Raw genomic sequence first — 21241 nt, 5'->3', positions numbered from 1 at the left:
TAAATATTTTTCAGGCCTCTATTTATATGCCAGGAAAAAGGAAATCAACAAAGCTGTATGTGTTCACCGTCACTGAATCTGCATTTTGAGTTGTTCACTAGTCTTTTGGACAGTCTCTCACTTGCAGGGAGAGACTGAAGAACTTGAAGAACACAACTCTGATGCCACTTTTGCTCTAAGAATTATACAATGCATGTGTGTTCTACTATTAATCTACCTAAAATCTGAATGGGAAAAACATGATGAGCAACAAAAAAGTGCTAGCTCCTCAAGCTAAAATGCTTAGAAATTACAACTAATTGTTTAATACCACTTATATACATACACAGTAGCCCTGTAACAACTGTTTCACCATGTTTTATCACTCCATTTTTTCTAATCAGACCATCAGTGATGATGTAAGCAGGGAAAAAAGCAATAAAAAAAGACTAAATCTCAAATTTGACAACACCATATTGATGTTGGAAATGTTAACAGATTTCAGTTCTGTGGCTTATTGACACAGAATTTTTAGATTTGGCAGAAAAGTGATTGATGTACTGAGTGAACATAAACCCCGAGTTTATACTGTCACAGCTAAGAAACCATAAATCTTTCCAAGGTATTAATGTACAAAAATTCAGTAACAATTGAAGCTATGTTTCCTGTTTACTGTCTCTAGAAGAAACAGGAAAATAAGGAATGAAGCTGCAAAGGATAGGGTAAGGGGGAGAAAGGGAAAGAAAGGGGAGAGAGGAGACAGGAGGAAGGAAAGTGAAGAATGAAACAGTGAAAGGGAGGACAGGAAAGGAACCACAGGAATGGGAAAGGAGATCTCAGTTAGCAAAAGATGCCATTTACCACCTGGAGGGGCAGCAGGAAATGACTCTTAGGTAATAAACAGGATTGACATGCTTAGGAAGAGGCTATTTCAGTGCTGAAGAACAGAGAAATGGCAACCTAAATCAAAAGTCCAAATACAAAAAGTAGTTGGGGTGAAATTGAAAGCAATAGATTAAAGCATCATTTTATCCATTTCTTCTGTAAGCAATCTTTCTCTTCCCACAAATAATAAGTGAGTTGGGAAAGTAAATGTTGCTGAAGGCAACTGAGTACCTGTGAGACATAAGTGAAGTATGTGCCACTGACATTCTCTTACCCCCAAGAGGCTTGGGGGCCAGAAGGGTACCACTGAGGTTACAAAGGTGGTAACAAAGGCCTCCTTAGCCTGTCCCTCTCCTCTCCTCCTCTCCAAGTGAGATTGTTGGAACTGTTGATCTCTAAGTTCTATCATAGCCCGGAAAAATATAACTATGATTTTTAGTAAGAGGCAACTAAAAGTAGAAATGTATCTTCAATTTAAGAAGTGAAAAGATAAGCACATGATCGAAAAAATGGGCTTTGGCATTTTTCTCCTAAGTATCAAAAATATACCACAACAGACCTTTGCAGTTCTGGGCAACGACTGCTACCTGTCAAAGGGACAGCTACTTCCATTCAAATTTCCTCCTTATTCTCACCTATCTTGTCTAAACATTTAACTTTTATACAACAGAAAATGAGCATCTTTTTAAAAAAATTGAGCACTGTTATGCATTCATTTGGAGAAGGACTTCTTGCCCGGAAAACCCATGGGCAGAGGAGCCTGGTGGGTTATAGTCCATGGGGTTGCAAACAGTCGGAAGTGACTGAGCACGCACACACGTGCATTCAATTATGCTCCACTCCAATTCATTTGTTGAAGTCTTATCCTCGGTACTTCAGAGTATGACTTTATTGGGAAATAAGGTTGCCATAGATGTAACTAGTTAAGATGAGGTCACTAGGTTGGGCCCTAATCCAGCTTCCCTGGTAGCTCAGCTGGTAAAGAATCCACCTGCAATGCAGCAGACCCAGTTGGATTCTTGGGTCAGGAAGATCCGCTAGAGAACCCACTCCAGTATTCTTGGGTCTCCTTGGTGGCTCAGCCGGTAAAGAATCCACCTGCTAGGCGGGAGGCCTGGATTCAGTTCCTGGGTTGGGAAGATTCCATGGAGAAGGGAATGGCTACCCACTCCTGTATTCTAGCCTGGAGAATCCCATGGACTGTATAGTCCACAGGGTTGCAAAGAATCGGACACAACTAAGCGATTTTTACTTCACTAATCCAATATGATTAGCATCCTTGTAAAACGGGGAAATTTAGACACAGAGACATGCATCTAGGGAAGATAATACACCAAGAGATTCAGGGAGAAGAGTGACCATCTATAAGGCAAGGAGAGAGGCCAGGAACAGATCCTTCTCTCACAGTCCCCAGGAAGAACCAACCTTGCAGGCACATTTCTTTCGGACTTCTGTTCTCCAGAGCTGTGAAGTAATAAATCCCATTGTTTAATCCACCCAGTTTGTGTTATTCTGACACTCACCCCTAACAAACCAATAGAAGTACTCTCAAAGTACTTTCCTCTAAGCATCCTGCCTATATCAATACATATAATCTCACTGTACCTTCATAAGGTAGGTATTAGTCTAAAGCCCACTTTTACACAAATGGGGAAGCTGAGACACACAAAAGTGATGCTAAATTTCATGTTCCATAAGTGTCAGAGCCAGGATCCCAACACAGTCAGTTTACCTCAGAGTCCGTGAGCTTAGTCACCATACCTACAGCCTCTCATAGAGAACAACCCCTAAGAGACAAACTCTGCTAGGTTTTGCTAATACTTCTTCTAGATGCTGCTCACTGTTCACCCTGCTGAAAACCTTCCTGCCTCAGATGGCTCCAGCCAACCACTCCATATCTCATTACCGTTCCTGGAATGGGCTGTGCATCTCCTATGTGTACTCCAGAGAAGCACTTACTATATGGCATTATAACTGCTATTCATTGCTTGTTTCTCCCAGTAGATTTGGAGTCCTTGGAGCAACTGAATAGGGTCATTCATGGTCATTTATATATCTGTATAAAAAATGTCATTTTATATATTGGTTTACTTTTAAATCTTAGGAGTAAACCTAGCACATCAAAAGAATTCAATACATATTTGTCAAATGAGTAGATAACTGCTAAAGGAAGTTCTAAGGAATTCTGTTGGAGTTGACTTGAGGAGCTATACACACATACATATACCCACGTATATTACATACACACATAAAAGCAATGGGCCTTTCCCAGTGGCTCAGACAGTAAAGAGTCTGCCTGCAATGAGGGAGACCCAGGTTCGATCCCTGGGTTGGGAAGATCCCCTGGAGAAGTAAATGACAAGAAGGAAATGAAACTCCAGTATTGCTGCCTGGAAAATCCCATGGATGGAGGAGCATCACCAGGGTTGCAAAAGAGTCAGATACAACTAAGTGACTAACACATATTAGCTATATGAAAAGACAGACAAGATTTTAGAATGAATGACACCAATGACACATTAATAACCATTAATACTGGTTATTATTAAACTTAGATTTGAAACAGAAAACACTTGACTTCCTTGAAAACTTTCTTTCAGAGAAATGGAATAGACTATTTATAAAACACTGCATACAATAGAAAGTTAGGCATTTCAAAATTGGGGTTCACATTACATATAATTATAAACTGAAATCCAGGAGAGCTGATCCAAGAGAAATCAACAACAGACTTAAAATCAGTGGCAAAAAGTGGTTTTCTTGAGTGTGATAATAAAAGCAGGATTAGTTGATGTTTTTCTTCCAGCAATGAACATTTGGTTCTATCTTTCAGAAAGCTGCCAAACTAATTTTGATTATAAATTCCCTAGCAATTCTAAAATGCCATGGGAAGAGAGGTCAAAGACAGATGTGTTAGTTGAAAGAAGTGACTCAGGATTAGAAATGCTGCTTTGCATATAAATATAATGACATTTAGCATCCCGCACCTATTATTTACAAGGAACTGAAAATGGGAAAATAATATTTGTATATGTAAACATGCTCCCACAATAAATCCATATCTGGTGGTTTTTTTTAAAGGCAACTTGTAAGGTTTATAAAATAATATGTTTATCCCATTGTAGACACATTTTGAAAAATGGCATTTCAGAATAAAAGATATATAAGTTAAGAGATCTTTTCAAACTTTATATAGAGAAATACTACTCAACATCAATACGCTTGCTTCCAAGTTCAGTATTAAGATGCTTGAAGTTGTGAATGGCCTTAAGCATCTCCTTTTCTATGCTTTGTTTTATCTTACCCAGTATTTGTAGATGTGTAAAACTGGGAGAGTAGACATACCAGCAAGGATCATAAAAATCGAAAATAAATATTTTTCTCTAGTTTAAAAGTCAAAATTTAGCAGGATCCATCCAGCAGTCATGTACAGATGTGAGAGTTGGATCATAAAGAAGGCAGAGCAACAAACAATTGATGCTTTCAAATTGTGGTGCTGGAGAAGACTTTTGAAAGGCCACTGGACTTCAAAGAGATCAAATCAGTCAATCCTAAAAGAAATCAACCCTGAATACTCATTGGAAGGACTAATGCTGAAGCTCCAATACTTTGTCCATCTGATGTGAAGAGTCAAGTTATTGGACAAGACCCTGATGCTGGGAAAGACTGAAGGCAGAGAGAGAAGGGGATGACAGATGATGAGATGGTTTAGTCAGTGATTCAGGTGGATATGAATCTGAGCAAACTCAGGGAGATAGGGGAGGACAGAGGAGCCTGTTGTACCACAGTCCATGCAGTCGCAAAGAGTCAGACATGACTTAGCGACCAAACAACACCATGCTATAGTTCAGAGAAAAATATAAAAATTAGCAAAGACTACCCTGGTATGACTCCATTCTACACAGCTGTTCTCTGAACAGTAGCTGCTTATCTCTGCGTGCTTTCTCTTCCACATAATTGCACACCACCTGCCCATGGAAGATTGGATAGACATGGACATGAGCGAGCCCCCAAGGCCCCACAACTATCTTTTTTGGTTGTGAACTAAAGGCTGACAAAGATTATCCCTTTAAGGTGGATAATGGTGAAAATGAGCGTCAGTCATCTTTAAGAATGATCAGTTTGGAGCTGCTTCAACAGACCAAGTACATGCTGTTGAAGCAAAGGCAATGAATCACAGAGGCAGTCCAATTAAAGCGGCACAAGCAACTCTGAAAACACCTATATAGCCAACAGTGTCCCTTAGGGGCTCTGAAGTAACACCACCCGTGGGCCTGTGGTTGAAGTACGGGTCAGGGCCTCTGTGTATCCGTGGACAGCACTTAGTAGCTGTGAAGGAAGATGCAGAGTCAAGAGACGAAGAGGAGGAGGATGTGAATCTGGAAATCATTTCACAAAATAAGCAAAACTTGCTGCTGAAGATGAAGATGGTGATGATGATGAAGGTGATGATGGTCCTGGTGATGAGTCAGCTGAAGGGAAAGTTCCAGTAAAGAAATCTACTTGAGATACTCTGGCCAGAAGTGCAAAAGAATCAAACCAGAATGGAAAAGACTCAAAATCATCAGTACCAAGATCAAAAGGTCAAGACTCATTAAAAAAAAAACAAAACAGGAAAAGACTCCTAAAACATGGGAAGGACCTAGCTTTGTAGAAGACATTAAAGTAAAAATGCAAGCAAGTGTAGAAAAAGAGGGTATCCTTCTCAAAGTGGAGGCCAAGTTCATCAGTTATGTGAACAATTGTATCCGGGTGACTTATCAAGAGGCTATTTAGATCTACGGCAGTGCAGGAAGTCTATTTAAGAAAATAGTTTAAACTCTTTGTTAAAATCTTCCATCTTATTTCATTCCTGTAACAGGTGCTATCTGGCTGCCAATTTTACAATGCAGAGTGAGAACTTTCCCTACCATGTCTGATAAATGATGTTCAGGTTCCATTGCTAAGAATGTGTTGTCCAAAATGTTTTGTTTGTTTGTTTGTTTGTTTAGTTTTTGAAGATGGAACTCACCCTTTGCTTGGTTTTCTAAGTATGTATGGAATGTTACAATAAGACATAGTAGTAGTGGTGGTCAGACAAAAGGAAATGAAGGGGAGACAAAAATATATATGTGAAATAAACTCAGTTATTTTTTCAAAAATTGCTAAGATCATTCACACTTACAAATAGAACAATGTTAACTTTGGAAGTTAGAGAATCTAAAGAATGGTTGTATTAAACTGTATTTCATCCTTTACTCTTTGGGTTCCTTTTCCACTCTAATTTTTATGAATTTAATGAGGCCTAAAAGAATGCCCAGTAATCATTCTAAAACCACAAACTCTGAAAGCAGATAAACCCAGTTCTGAAGCCAAGTTCTGCCCTTTATGCACCATTTGACATCAAGCAAATTCCTCTTATATATATATATATATATAAATATATATTCCCCCATGTGGATAATGGGAATAAAAATCAACCCATCCCCAGAACTGGTTTGAAGACTAAATGAAATTAGGCTTCCAAGTGTCTGGCATAGTGGTGGTACAAATAAAGAATTCCCGTTAAATATTAGACATTAAAAGACTGTAAAAGTATGGCTTAAGAATAAGATAGCTGGAACTCTTTTAGCCCACTCAGAGGAACAGAGCGATGATTACAGTGATGGAGGACTGCAATTTCTCCTTTTGCTAAAAATGTATGACACAGAATATTTATTAATGAAACCTAAGTGGCTAGGTATGTTTTTCTGAGTTCTTCTTTTAATTTAAATAAGTAAATATACCATCGCCAGGCAAGTTAAGACACAGTATTTTTGTGAATCCATATATACAGAAAGCGGCCCCCAAACAACATTCATTGCCTATTCAGTGAATGAAAAATAATTTGTTACCCATCTCCTTTTGGTAAGATACAAGGCTGGGTACCAGTGAAAATCTCCTGGGGTTTTTGAACCTTGGGTAAGCATTAGGGCAACAAACAATGATGTGTGTCTGAGAGGGCATAAAGTGCCCTGGGAGATGGTCCAGGGAAAGGGTGGGGGCATCTTACAGAGTCGCTCTGGCAGCTCTTGAAGAAAAGATGAGAGAGGACAGCAGAGCAAACCTTATGACACCCCCATGTGGATGAAAAAAAGTGTTCCTTTCTCAATACAGTCACATAAACGTATATTCTGTTGAAAAATATGCTTTGCTCTTTTTCATACACAAATGTGTGTGTGAATGTTAATGGATGTGAGTGCGTGTGTGTGGCAGGTGATCTCTGAGTTTGTGGAAATGTGTACGTGTGTGCATTTGAATGTTTATGTCACTGACTGTGGGGTGTGCATGGCTGTGTGAGAGTGGGTACGTGTTTGTGCATGAATGGGAGGTTTCTCTGACCTCTGAATGGTGCCCCTTAGATGGGTGCCTTGTGCATTCTGCTGCTGCTGCTAAGTCACTTCAGTCGTGTCTGACTCTGTGCGACCCCATAGACGGCAGCCCATCAGGCTCCCCCGTCCCTGGGATTCTCTAGAGCCCGCAAAACTGTAAATGGCAGCTCCAAGAAAGAGGTGAGCCAACAAGAGGTTAGGAAGAACAAACTAGAAACTATGTCATCCCAAAAGAACTGAGACGGTCTTTGCTAGAGGTGGAGATTTGTTGAAAGAAAAGTAATATTTGAAAGGTATTTATGAAAGTGATGCCTAGCGACTTGATCATTAAGAGGATGCTGAGGTGGCATCAAGTTTAGGATAGTAAATAAATAAATAAATACCATTTATCAATCATGTGCTTTCTCCAAATCTCCAAAATTTACCCATGGGATTGGAACATGGGAGCCTGTAACATGGGAGCCTCCATGTTACAAGAAATGTAGAAAGTTCACTTGCTCAAGACTAGAACACGAATAAATGATGACACTGGTATTTGAATCTAGCTCAGTCCAGTTCCAAAACAGATGCTTGTAGTCTGTCAGAGCTATTCATTGAGGTTGTGAATTCAGGAAATATAGGGTAGTTTGAGGGGAAAGAAAAGGAATTATCTTTTACTCCTGCTAAATTTGGGATCCCCCTGCAGGTCTAAATGAAATTGTCCAAGAAAGCTGAGGATTTCAATCTTGGAACCACTTAAAGTCTAGAATTAAAACTCCTGACTCAGCAAATCATATTGCTGGTCCCAGGCCCATACTCCACCATCTAAAAAACTTGTATCATGAATGCACAGAGGAGTATTATTTAGGAAAGCTGTACCCTCATAAGATGCTCATTCTTCCTGTGTATTTTACCTCATTTAACCAGACGCATTGAGGGATTCAGAAAGGACGAGAATTATTAGGCCAGAAATGCAAGAACAAAAAAGAACGTTTTAATTTTCAAAACAGAATTTTTGAGTTTACTCCAGCCAATCTTTGTGGAAAGACAAAGGAGTTTTCTACATTTAGAAAGCTCTCTGTCACAGATCAAGAATGAAACTTGGTCAATAGAGATCATCTAGTTTTAGTTGCAGGTATGATGTGAGGCAGTGGTTCTCAAACTTTGGCAGACATCACAATCACCGGGAGGGCATGCTGAAACCCTGCTTCCAGGCCCCTCCCCTAGATGTTCTGATTCAGTGATTGGGGTTAGGACTGGAGAATTTTCATTCCTAGCAATTTCTCTTATGATGTGGTATTGCTAGTACAGAGTACTCAGAATCATTCACATAAGACAAGTCTTCTTGTTCCTGGCCCCTGCCTATATAAAATAGAAAACCTTTCAAGGAAAGAAGAAGAACAGAGATCTCGAAGGGATATAAAAGTGAAAGTGTTACTTGCTCAGTCATGTCCAACTCTTTGTGATCCCATGGACTAGAGGCTGCCAGGGTCCTCTATCCATGAGGTTCTCCAGGCAAGAATGCTGGAGTGGGTAGCTATTCCCTTCTCCAGGAGATCTTCCTGACTCAGGGATGGAACCCGAGTCTCCTGAGCTGCAGGCAGATTCTTTACCAGAAGGGACATAAGTAGGCTGAAAACGATACACAAGTATCATAAAAGAAGATACCAAAGTTCTTCAGTCAGGAAAGCAGAAGCTTAACATATAGTCACTTGCACTGTCCCAGGTATGAGTGACAGGGGCAAGCTGAGACTGGCCTGGTGCTTTACTTCTTTTAATATCCAGTGTGATGCAAAAGCAGTGAAGCAGGAGAGGGAGAGGGACAGGGAGGACTGTGCACAGACACACCTGACATAGCTATCTGATCTGGGATTGCTGTGCATGAAACCCAATCAATCCTGTGTGCCTGAAAAAGATGAAACACGTCAAGAAGAAGGGCAGGCAAAGAGCGGTCAATCCAAAGATTCTAGAGACTGGGGGTTAGCAAACACTTTCTTAAAAATAACAGTGAGACTTCCCTGGCAGTCCAGTGGTTAAGACTCCATGCTGCCAATGCAAGGAGTATGGATTCCATCCCACCAAAATTCAACAAATAAATGATAAAATAAAATTGAGTTGACACAGGCTTCAGCAGTACGTGAACCGTGAACTTTCAGAGTTCAAGCTGGTTTTAGAAAAGGCAGAGGAACCAGAGATCAAATTGCCAACATCCGCTGGATCATAGAAAAAGCAAGAGAGTTCCAGAAAAATATCTATTTCTGTTTTAGTGACTATGCCAAAGCCTTTGACTGTGTGGATCACAATAAACTGTGGAAAATTCTGAAAGAGATGGGAATACCAGAACACCTGACCTGCCTCTTGAGAAATCTGTATGCAAGTCAGGAAGCAACAGTTAGAACTGGACATGGAACAACAGACTGGTTCCAACAGGAAAGGAGTATGTCAAGGCTGTATATTGTCACCCTGTTTATTTAACTTATATGCAGAGTACATCATGAGAAATGCTGGGCTGAAGGAAGCACAAGCTGGAATCATGATGGCCGGGAGAAATATCAATAACCTCAGATATGCAGATGACACCACTCTTATGGCAGAAAGTGAAGAAGAACTAAAGAGCTTCTTGATGAAAGTGAAAGAGGAGAGTGAAAAAGTTGGCTTAAAGCTCAACATTCGGAAAACGAAGATCATGGCATCTAGTCCCATCACTTCATGGGAAATAGATGGGGAAACAGTGGAAACAGTGGCTGACTTTATTTTTCTGGGATCCAAAATCACTGCAGATGGTGATTGCAGCCATGAAATTAAAAGACGCTTACTCTTTGGAAGGAAAGTTATGACCAACCTAGGCAGCATATTCAAAAGCAGAGACATTACTTTGTCAACAAAGGTCCGTCTAGTCAAGGCTATGGTTTTCCCAGTGGTCATGTATGTATGTGAGAATTGGATTATAAAGAAGCTGAGCGCTGAAGAATTGATGCTTTTGAACTGTTGTGTTGGAGAAGACTCCTGAGAATCCCTTGGACTGCGAGGAGATCCAACCAGTCCATCCTAAAGGAGATCAGTCCTGGGTGTTCATTGGAAGGACTGATGTTGAAGCTGAAACTCCCATACTTTGGCCCCCTGATGCGAAGAGCTGATCCATTGGAAAAGACCCTGATGCTGGGAAAGATTGAGGGCAGGAGGAGGAAGGGACGACAGAGGATGGGATGGTTGGATGGCATCACTGACTGGATGGATCTGAGTCTGGGTGGACTCCAGGAGTTGGTGATGGACAGGGAGGCCTGGCGTGCTGCGGTTCATGGGGTCGCAAAGAGTTGGACACAACCGAGTGACTGAACTGAACTGAACACTGGTTTATAACATTAAATATTTCAGGTGTACATTATATTTTCAACTTCTATATTCATAGTGTGCTCACCACCAAGGACAGGGAAGCCTAGCATGCTCCAGTTCATGGGGTTGAGAAGAGCTGGATACAACTTTGTGGCTGAACAACAACAAAAATTCCCCCATAGTGTGTTCACCACCAAAGGTTTAGTTTCCATCAGTCATCATATAGATGACCTCCTTTACCCATATCACCTTCCCCCAATCCTCTTTCCCCTTTGGTAACCTCTTTCCCCTTTAGTAACCCTTAATTTGTTCTCTGTATCTGGGTGTTTGCTTTTGCTTTGTGTTTTCTGTTGTATTTCACACATGAGTAAAATCACACAGCATTTGTCTTTCTCATCTGAGTCATTTCACTTAAAATAATATCCACAAGCTCCATCTATGTTGTCACAAATGGCAGAATTTCGTCTTTTTTATGGCTAAGTAGTATGCCATTGTGTGTATATGTATCTATACATATAACACAGCTTCTTTGTTTCATATGTCGATGGACATTCAGGTGGTTTCCATATCTTGGCTATCGTAAATAATGATGGAATGAACATAGACACACAGGTGCCTACATTTTTTTGAATTAATGTTTTTGTATTTTTCAAAGAAATGCCCAGAAGTGGAATATCTGGATTATATGGTATTTCTATTTTTAATTTTTTTTAAGAACTGCAATACTATTGTCCATAATGGCTGCACCAAAGGATATAACCAGCAGCAGTGTATAAGGATTTTCTTTTCTCCACATCTCTAACACTTGTTCTTATCTTTTGGACAACCATCATTATAAAGTTCATGAAGTGATATCTTATTGTGGTTTTGATTTTCACTTCTGTAATAATCTGTGATACTGAACATCTTCCCACGTGCTACACTGGCCATCTGTATATCCTTTTGGGAAAAATGTCTATTTAGGTCTCAAGCCAATTTTTCAATTAAGTTGTTTGTTTTGTCATAGTTGAGTTGTGCAAGTTCTTTATATTTTTTGTATATTAACCACTTTTTGGATATGAGTTGCAAGTATCTTCTCCCATTTGGTAGATTATCTTTTCATCTTGCCTTCCTTGGAAAGGCTTTATTTTTTTCTTAAGATCTAAAAGATATCTTTACTGGGTAGTACTTTCTTGGCTGATGTTTTTTATCATTCAATATTTTGATTATGTCATCCCATTCACTGTTGGCATGTTGAGTTTCTGCTGAAAAATATGCTCATAGCTTAATGGGGGCCCCTTTATAGGTTACTGTCTTTCTTTCCTGTTTGCCTTTAATATTCTTCCTCTGTCCCTGACTTTTGAAAATTTTGATATGTCTTAGAGATTTTTTTGCACGGAGGTAACTAAGGGTCCTCTTAGCTTCATGAACTCGTATAATCCAGTTCCTACCCCAGGTCTGAGAAGTTCTCAGTAATTTCTTTAAATAAACTCTCTGCACCCTTCTCCCTCTCCATTATCTTTATGCTGCCTTTCCTAATGGAGTCAAACAGTTCTCATAAAATTTCCTCATTTAAAAGGAGCTCAGTTAGCTCTCCTCTTCTACCTAAATCATTGTCATATTTGTATCTTCGAGTTCACTAATGCTCTCTGCCATATCTGCTCTATTTACAGTGTTTTCTAGGGCATTCTTCATCTCACTTATTGAATTCTTCAGCTCCAAATTTCTGTTTTGTTCTTTTTTAGATTTTCAATCTTCTTGGCAGAATATCCCTTCTGCTCACCGACTTTATTCTTGCACTCACTGAACTTCCTTTTTGAGTTTTCTTGTAGCTTGTAAAGTTTCTTCATAACAACTATTTTGAACTGTCTATCAGTTAGACAGCAACATAACATGACTTTTAAGTTTGGTTGTTGGAGAACTTTGATTATCACTTTGTAATACTGTGTTACTGTAGTTTTTCATGATGCTTGAATAGCTGTTCCTCTGCCAGCATACTTGAAGTAGCAAACATCTTTCTTATTCAGCTTTTTTTAAAAAAAGCTATACTTATACATCATGATCCTACTCAGTCGCTGAATCATGTCCGACTCTTAGGACCCTATGGACTGTTGCCCACCAGGCCCACTTGTCCATGGAATTTTCCAGACAAGAATACTAGGGTGGGTTGCCATTTCCTCCTCTAATAGGGCTTCCCTACTGAAAGATTGAACCTCCATCTCCTGCATTGGCAGGTGGATTCTTTACCAGTGAGCTACCTGCAAACTCATAGGTATACATATATCCCTTCTTTTTTGGATTTCCTTCCCATTTTTTACTCTGATTCTAACAATCCGATAGGTTGGGTATTATAAGTTTTCTTTTATCTTTCAGTAGGTGGTGCTATAGCACAAGTTTTTTGATTTCTCCTATCTGAGCAGCCTCTCATAGATTTGAGAACCAGCACTTTACACCCTCTAACGCCTCTTCCAGACATGTTGCCAGTGCCCTCCGTGCTGCTGCTCATGCCTTCAGGGTCACTGATGCCTCGCTGTTGCCTACTGCCAGTGTCGTTGCCTCTGGCATTGCTGCTGGGTTTATTGTGCTTGCACCACAACAGGGGGTGGCGGAGGATGGGAGGAGCCAGAATTGCAGGTGCTGGCTCAGATGATGAAGAGTCTGCCTGCAGTATAGGAGACCCAGGTTCCATACCTGGGTTGGGAAGACACCCTGGAAGAGGGCATGGCAACCCACTCCAGTGTCCTGGCCTAGAGAATCCCACGGACAGAGGAGCCTGGTGGCTGCAGTACATGGGGTCGCACAGAGTCAGACAGGACTGAGTGATAAGTGACAAACACCTCCACTTTCTTTTTCTTTCAGGGTTGCTGGGTTTCTGGGTACCACTGCCTCAGGCCGGGGGCCCAGAACTATGTGTGTCGCTGCAACTGGAGGAATGGGGAGGGGGGAGCAGGAGGGGTCAAAAGTCCTGCCATCACTGATGCCTGGTTCCTTGAGATCCCTGAGGCTGTTGAGGCTGGGAAGCTGGAATCATGTGCCCTGCTGCCTCTGCTACTACTGGATTCTCTGGGGCTGCAGGCACAGCGAGAGCTAGGGGGCCAAAACTGCAGGCATCACTTTAGCTGTTCTCTCAGCTCTGCCTCCTCTTGGTGTTCAGTCCAGCAGCTTCAGATACACAAATATGCAGATCTCCCCAGCATCCTGGTGTGAGGAATAGAGAAGCCTTTGTTGAGATATGTGTGTTTTACTACGGGCAGACTGAGAGGAAGAGACAAAGAGAGCATAGCATCTCCTACTGCCATGATGCTGACCTTCCTCGAGGCAAACGTTTTCTGAAAAGGGCCAGGAGGTAAATGTTTGAGGTGCCGTGCAATCTTTGTAGAAACTACTACCCTATGTTGCTGTAGAACTAAAACAGACATAAATAATGCACACATGGATTGGTGTGGCTGGATTTTGCCCACAGCAGCTGGATTTTGTTTGCATGCTGTAGTTTGCCAACCCCTGCTATACACGATGGGGATCTCAAAATTCAGTAGCAAAGGAACCTCTTTTCAAGCCTATATAAGCTTTACCATCCTCAAATGGCCAAACCTTGGTGGAAAAGAACATAAGATATTTGGGGGCAATACAAGGCGTCCTCTCAAGACAATATTAGACAATACCTCTGACCCCAGAGAAATCCAAGAGGACAAACACAACACAAAGAATAGAAGCATCTTGCTCTTATTATAGGACATGGGGATTTAGCCCTTCTCTCAGCTCAGAAGGTAAAGAATCAGAAGGTAAAAACCTGGGTTCAATCCCTGGGTTGGGAAGATCCCCTGGAGAAGGGAATGGCAACCCACTCCAGTATTCTTGCCTGGAGAATTCCATGGACAGAGGAGCCTGGTGGGCTACAGTCCATGGGATCGTACAGAGTCGGACATGACTGATCAACTTTCACTTCACTTCCCAATTTGGGAAAAAAACAGGAGTGCAGATTCTTTGAGAGAAGACACCTTCTTGACATGGAATAGGAACTTCAAATTGACTAAGGACTTAGTCAACTGCAATTGAATTCATCTGAAAGAGACCAATATACACCAAAGGTGGCTGAAATAAATTTGTTCAGCAAAGTTACTTTCTCCATCAGTGCAGACAGAATATAGTTATTGACAAGTAGAATACTGTTTTTGTATAACTGAGTGTCACGTATAAATCCCCACCACATTACAGAAGAAAAAAAATCACTTATGGTATCCTATAGGTTCACAGGGGACCTCCTAAAATTGGGAGTCAGGATATAAAACACGTCCTCAGAACAAACGATGTCAAATGTAAAGGTTCCCTTAAGTCCTCATATTTACTACTCTCAGAGCACCTATCAAATTTTATCATGAGCATTCTTTTTACCTTTTCATATTTCTGCCACTGGATCAAATGCCTCAATTGTAAGAACTACTTAAAAGGAGTTTTCTAGATCCCCAAATAAGACTCGGGGCACAGAGCAGGTATTTGAATTTTATGTTGCATTTATTTAAATTGATTTTACTTGACTAGAATTAAACGTATTGCTGTGAAACATCCTCATTAACTTGGTCTAGTGGCATATTCTGAGCACAACATTATAGAGATTGTTGTGGTTTACCACAAACACTTATAATTATTGTCAATTACCTTAAAAAAAGTCAGAAATTGTGTTCAGACATTTCTTTCCAGCAGGCTACTGTGAACCTTAATCTGAGTCAGTCTGTTAAATTTCTAGTTTTAGAAATTCTCTTGCATCTCTCCTTCCATCCCACCCCTTGCCTACTCATCTTTTTCTATCTCATCGCACCATTTAAAAAAATCAGAAAAACACTACACTACAGAGCTAGATTATATAAGTGGTTTTGGCTTCACTAAAGAGTCCCATTAAAAGTTGCTCAGCTTCAGGAATCAGGTTTAAAGAACTACATAAAGCATGGACACAGAATCTGTCAAGTAAGACTTCTTATTGAATACAACTATCAAGTTTTCAAGAATGGAAAGAAGAGAGAAAGTAAGAAGAAAAGAGCAGTACTGTTGGCCTTCCTTTGCAAACCAATCAATCTTCAAAAGAAAACCAAGAGGAATGCTTCTACAGGGCAGACCCCCTGAAATCAGTTCCAAGCCTTATTACCCCCGTAAGAATGGACTGAAAGGACCCAGCTTTAGAAAGCTTTGCCTGACAGGTTCAGCGTGCTTTCTGGAGACGTAATGACTCGGTGCAGCAGTGGCAAAGCAGCAACCACGCTTCAAGTTCATCCTTTCCTTACCCCAAACACTGAAAGCAAAAGACAGGAGGGCAGTGACGGTAAACTTCTCAGAAATCTTTAATAAACTGAGTTATTCCAGGCAAATGGAAAAAAATCAGGAGAAATAAATGGTACAATCTTTCACCCCACAACTCTTCTGAATCAATCAACAGGGTAACAGAAATAAAATGTGTAAATAAACTTGTTTTATTTGGAATTACATACTTTTGTTTAGGATGTTTTCTGAGAGGCCTAAAGATGTATCAAATGCCTCCTTATTTGGTTTAAAATCAGATCAGATCAGATCAGTCGCTCAGTCGTGTCCGACTCTTTGCGACCCCATGAATCGCAGCACGCCAGGCCTCCCTGTCCATCACCAACTCCTACAGTTCACTCAGATTCACGTCCATCGAGTCAGTGATGCCATCCAGCCATCTCATCCTCTGTCGTCCCCTTCTCCTCCTGCCCCCAATCCCTCCCAGCATCAGAGTCTTTTCCAATGAGTCAACTCTTCACATGAGGTGTAAAATAAATAGGGCTGAATAGTTTCTGGTCTTACGTTTAGATCTTTAATCCATTTTGAGTTTATTTTTGTGTATGGTGTTAGAAAGTGTTCTAGTTTCATTCTTTTATAAGTGGTTGACCAGTTTTCCCAGCACCACTTGTTAAAGAGATTGTCTTTTCTCCATTGTATATTCTTGCCTCCTTTGTCAAAGATAAGGTGTCCACAGGTGCATGGATTTATCTCTGGGCTTTCTATTTTGTTCCATTGATTTATATTTCTGTCTTTGTGCCAGTACCATACTGTCTTGATGACTGTGACTTTGTAGTAGAGCCTAAGTCAGGCAGGTTGATTCCTCCAGTTCCATTCATTTCCTTAAATTTCTTATTTCCATAGAGTTGAATACACCAGTATGCACTTTTCTAAGAAGCTTTAAGGAAGCAAATGGTTGGTTCCCTGAATACATTCTACTTGCTATGTCATCACTTGTTATTTTCTCTATCAGATTAACATTTTCTTTAAGTATAGAGGAAAAACATTTCAATTACCTTCACTAAAAGTGCATTTACCTTCCACTTTGTGCCTTAGCATAGAGGAGGCACTCAATATATATTTGCTGAAAGGGCAATTGGTGAGACAGCATATTTTGGGGTGTGATTCTGGGTTGAAATTCCTTGTTTTTTAAAAAAATTGAACGACTTATCTACTGGGAATTCAAATGGTTTCAAAATATAGAAGGGCATTGTATGATCTAAATACAGCTTTTGAGACACTGAAACACTACCTGGCTTTCTCCTCTCTTCTCAGGTCAGCTCAGTTCTTATCCTAATTTTCCTCTCATTTCTTCAAATACTTACTGAGCGCCTACTTACTTTGTCAGAGGCGTACACTTGGAATAAAAAAAAAAAAAAGGAAAAATAGCAGCTATTATTTTGCCTGCACAAGATTTCTCCCCAACATCACCTATGATTGTGGTGGGACAACCAATTATAGTCCTCTCTACCCATGGGTCACCAGAATGGTCATATGACCTAGGCTTAGCCAATCTTAACATTCTATTCTCTGCCTGGTTTAGTTAAAGGGTAGAAATGTGGTCAATCAAGGCTAATCATATTTCTTCCAGAAACATTTGATAAATGCATTTGGGAGCAAGAGGGGCTCCCTGACTCTGTTACAACGAAAACAGTTTAGTTCAGTCACTCAGTCGTCCAACTCTTTGAGACCCCGTGGACTGAAGCATGCCAGGCTTCCCTATCCATCACCAACTCCCAGAGCTTGCTCAAACTCATGTCCATCAAGTCAGTGATACCATCCAACCATCTCATCCTCTGTCACCCCTTCGCCTTCTATCTTCAATCTTTTCCAGCATTAGGGTCTTTTCCAATGAATCAGTTCTTCGCATCAGGTGGCCAAAGTATGGGAGCTTCAGCTTCAGCATTAGTCCTTCCAATGAATATTCAGGACTGATTAAAAACCAGGTACATTAAGAGCCACAGATTGCTATCTCTTACACAATGTGTTGAAAACCTATTTACAAATGAAGGAAAACAGAGGAAAGTAGAATAAAGAATGAGAGAGAGAGGAGGAGAGAGAAGGAGAATAGGGAAGCAAAGAGGGGTGGGAAGGAGGATAGATAAGTTTGAGAACAAGAATAGACACAGACGATAATAAGATGCACATCATTTCAGCCTTTGGATCCAGATAAACCAGCAAATCCTGGACTTGCATGTTAAATGAATCAGTGAATTATGGAACAAGTTAGCTGAAAAAAATTTGTGAAACTTGCAACTGAGTCATATAGTTTTCAACCTCAAGATTAAGACACAGCTGCACACAGCTAGTTACAGATATTCTGCCTTGTATTATGAAGGTTAAAATGTGATATTCCATAGGAAAATATAAAGAACCTCCGTCAGAAATGGGACAAAAGATATGGAAGAAAGGCACAGGAGAGAGGACAGAAAGAGCATTCCAAGTGGGGAGATAAATGTGAGTGAAAGGCAGTGGGGCAGAGTGTTCTTTCAATGACCCAGTGCTCACTTGCATTTTCTCCTCCTTAGCTATTTACCAGGTAGGGGCACCCTTGACACAGTGTTGGTGGATGAAATGTGAGCCAAAGATTGCTGGGCTGGGTTTCTATTTTATTGGAACAAAACAAAAAAACAGAAGCTGACACAATTCTTTAATATTGCTCCTTTCCACTTAACAATATTCATTGCCTGGAATATGGAAGAAAAGTTAGAGATATGGCAGCCACATTGTGAATATAAGGTGCAAAGTCAACATACTAAAGTTGGTGCAGCAGTGAGGCAGAAAGGGCCTGGGTCTCTTGAGTCAGTGCAGAGGAGTTACAATAGCCCTTAACTGTCTACCTACCTCTTGACTTTTCTTATACAAATACAAACAGTTAAGACTCAGCAATCATTTGCTGTGTTACATGAATCATTCCTAACTAATATAGGGATGTTCAAAATAACAGAACATACATGAGAAAAAATTAGAACTGATATCCAGCAGCTAAACAAAACACTCATAGGATATACAAATATATGTTCTGAATAGTTGATATATCATGATAAACCTGTTGTTAAATAATTTGAGAATCACCACTCAGAAGAACAAAATTTAGTTAACTGAGGGGTATGAAGCAGCGAGAATTAAATTTAGAAACTTCAGTAGGACTAGCACTTCACCTGGAATAGATTGTGGAGAATGTGAAATATAACTTTAACGAGGACAATTTCATTTAGAAAAGAAAATATACAATTACATACATATGTAAATGAAACATGCTATATAAAGAGTAAAGTAAGTGCAATATTGAGAACAACTCTTAGAAATTGTCTATAGTTAGGATGTAAACCAGAAGGAACATCACAATTAACAGTTTGATTTTGTGACCTCCCAGTACCTCAATTCACTGCCTGAAAGTTTATTTTAAAACTTTAGAGTATTTGGGCTATAAAAGTCATAGTCTGGAATCAGTTATTAAATCATTGAAAACACCTGGCTCCTCACAGAAGTTATTTGCTTGCATTGGCTAATTTACATATGTGAGTGAGATAAAACAAAGTTCAAGTTTTTTTCAAAATAGCCTTTGGAATAGAAAAATGCCTTACATGAAACAATTTTAAATGTAATCACACAAAATGGCAGTTATGATATTAAGCATAAAATTAAAGAAAACTGGAAACTAGAAGGCAAATTTTAATAAGATGGATACTGTCTGAATTTTAGGTTATACAACTTGGTTTGATTTAAGAATTCTTTAGATTTTCTTATTCCTAATTATCTGCTAACATCATAAACTGGACACTTAAGCTTTCTTTTCCTCTTTGCAGTGGAGAGTTAGTAGAGTGAATATTCCAGCTATCCTGAAATGCAGATCCTTTATGTTTCAATTATTTGAATCATTATTGAAAATGAACACTGATAACAAGCTTAAGTGCAGGCGGGCAGGATACAGGAAGCTGGCTTCCCTGCTGCATCATTGCATCTGCAAACACTCCATGGGGCACTAATGCTCCATCCTGGGATTTCTCTAAGTGTAAAGTCTGCTTTCAGAATACATCATTTGTGTACAAGCTGACCAGCATAACACCCTGATGAGTGAGAGCAAAGATCAACTTTCCCTTCCTCATTCCTTACAAGTTGAAAAATCAATGGAAGATGGCTTTTCTGATCTGATTTTTCTGACATATATACAATAACTTTCCTTATTGCTAATTTAAAATAGAAAGAGGGAAATACTAACTGAAAATACTTTTGCTAATATTCAAGCAAATACAGTTTTTCCTCTGCCTTTTCCAATTCAATCAGCAATCTTTTCAAAGACAGAAATATTCTGGCTCATTAAAAACATCACTCTACAATGATCTGTTCTCTTATAATTTGTTGTTGTTGGAAAGTACATGCTACCTAGATTTTATTAACCAGGATTTATGTTGAAATATTCCCTTTCTGGATCCTTATGGAAGTGAGCTGATTTCCTTATTCATAAAGCTTTAAGACAGCACAGGAAGTTTGTGTGTCTCTTCATAGATTTCTTTCTTTTTTTCACAAAGACTGAGGGACACAGTCTTTGTGGAAGACGTTTCATTTTATTGACTGCAGCTTTATAATATTATTATTGCTATCATTAACTTACCACAGATTTCCAAAAGAACTCTAATTAAGAATATATTGCTGTGCTGTAAGAATCTACCCAAACTGAAAACCCAGTGGAAAACAGGTGTCCTACTTTTACATATCACCATGGGACAGAAAGGAAACCCAAGGACAGAAACAAGCAAAAGGAAACACAAAAATTCTCTTCAAGTGATTCTTCTTGTCTGCAGAAATAATTATGGTAAGGAAGACACAATACTATCATTTATTAATAAGTTATCAGTGATAAATTTTTGTTTTCTTCTGTTTTCAAAATGGCTTAATCATAATTTTATTTTTTTTACTGCATATGTTAAAGATTATACACATGTTTCAAATTAAGAAAATGACATAAATCTCAAATATCTGTATTCTCTTATTTTAATATCATGATTATTCACTCTATATTATTTTGAGATTCACTGTAAGTTACCCAGGAGAAGGCAATGGCACCCACTCCAGTACTCTTGCCTGGAAAATCCCATGGACGGAGGAGCCTGGAAGGCTGCAGTCCATGGGGTCGCTAATAGTCAGACACGACTGAGCGACTTCACTTTCACTTTTCACTTTCATGCATTAGAGAAGGAAATGGCAACCCACTCCAGTGTTCTTGCCTGGAGAATCCCAGGAACGAGGGAGCTTGCTGGGCTGCCGTCTCTGGGGTCGCACAGAGTCGGACACGACTGAAGCGACTTAGCAGCAGCAGCAGCAGTAAATTACCCACTAAATAACATATTTTTATTTAGACATCTGAAGCTGAACCTAGTTCTAGGGTTTATTTTTATTTTATTGATTTTGTTATCAAGGTTTGATTTACCATAAATGCTGTTATT

The 21241-nt window shown here is 39.7% G+C and overlaps 1 protein-coding gene and 1 pseudogene across 2 annotated transcripts in view; one reads left to right on the top strand and one right to left on the bottom strand.

The window, feature by feature from the left end:
* SLIT2 (slit guidance ligand 2) overlaps positions 1 to 21241 on the bottom strand; it is a 407371-nt gene that overhangs the window by 262028 nt on the left and 124102 nt on the right. The gene's annotated exons all lie outside the window — the stretch shown is intronic.
* LOC109560360 (nucleophosmin pseudogene) lies at positions 4839 to 5669 on the top strand (annotated as a pseudogene).

This window comes from Bos indicus, chromosome 6 (assembly GCF_029378745.1).
Source record: "Bos indicus isolate NIAB-ARS_2022 breed Sahiwal x Tharparkar chromosome 6, NIAB-ARS_B.indTharparkar_mat_pri_1.0, whole genome shotgun sequence".
In the NCBI taxonomy this organism is placed as follows: Eukaryota; Metazoa; Chordata; class Mammalia; order Artiodactyla; family Bovidae; genus Bos; species Bos indicus.
This window is presented reverse-complemented; position numbering and strand designations above follow the sequence as displayed.